A 1436-nucleotide genomic window follows, 5' to 3' on the forward strand; every position below is an offset into this window, starting at 1 on the left:
ATGGTTTAAAATTAGCATCAGTTATGTAGGAGCAGTTTGCAGGTCTGTATGCTGTGGGGCATGTCAGAGCGTGTGTTCTGTGATACATACACTCCATCCCAACATAAATTGCTCGCAAATAAATAAAGTACACTTCTTCCTCCTTCCATCAGCCTAGTGCGGGCTGAGTCCTTTTATAACCCACCCCTAGGAAAAGGTGGCGGTCTGGCGACTTAGGTTAGTGGTGGTGGTGGTGAGCTTCGTTTGCAGCAATTTTCTTACGTTGATAGGGAAAACGCAAGTGAGCTTTGTTTACTGGCAGAATTCAAACTTGGCGCGGGATCCTAGGAGGAAGTGGCGGTCGGGTGGCTGAGGTTAGTACAAGTGTCCTTTCTTTCCCACCCAATTTTCTTAGGTTGGTAGTGAAAGCGCAAGTGACTTTCCTTTACCACCAGAATTCAAACTCGGCGAGGGTTCCTAGGAAGAGGTGGCGGTTTGGTCCTTGAAAAGTAGTTGAAACTAGGTAGTTTGAGAGGCACCCACATGCCTTGCTCATACTGTGGCATCAAGCAGTCAGGCCTGCAAGATGAGTGGTCTGCCAAGCGAGTGGATTCATTCTTATTTATCGAGTAACATGAACTCTCGTACTCACAATTAAGTTACAAATGATCCTCCTGTATGAATAATACGCAACGGAAACGCACATCTGACTATCAGTAATTTACAGAATTCTGACTGTTCACTATGCACTGGCAATACCACATTTTCCTTTTTTTTATTTAACGGCTTTTATCAACACGTGGCCATCGCACTGAATATGAGTGGCGCACACATTATAATTTCTGGATATCATGACAACATACAGTTCGAAGGAAAAGGCCACCAATCTTTTTCTTTTCACCATCTTATTTATTCCGATAATTCTATAACCTAAACACACAAATTCTATAACCTACAACAATTAGACATGAGAAATTCCGCCCAGTGGGCATGGCTTTACATTGGTGAATCTCTATCTTATGGTCTCGTAATTATTTAACGCTACAGTGCACTTTCTGGATAGGATGGTGGATCTTTTATTATTTCTCACACTTCGACTCTCACAATCATCATCACGAAACTTTCCTCCAGACCGAGCAGTACAAAAGGAACACGCATAACCTACCTCTGAAACTACCTAGCTACTCTCCCATGCAAACCACACATACTTAAATTACATGACATACACCACACTACAACATGAAATACTACACAGGGAATAGTCACAACATTATCACTTCCAACTTTCCCATTTCAATTAATATTTATCCCAGTTTCACAGGACACTGCCCCACTTCGTAATTCTACTTTCCTACTATGAACTCTGGAGATATATGCACGTCTTCCTGTGCAATGCAAGCCAAGTGGCGTTGCTGGATAGTCGGCTGACTCACCTTGTTTCTCTCTCAGAGTGTTAT

This window comes from Schistocerca nitens, chromosome 3, assembly GCF_023898315.1.
Source record: "Schistocerca nitens isolate TAMUIC-IGC-003100 chromosome 3, iqSchNite1.1, whole genome shotgun sequence".
NCBI lineage: Eukaryota > Metazoa > Arthropoda > Insecta > Orthoptera > Acrididae > Schistocerca > Schistocerca nitens.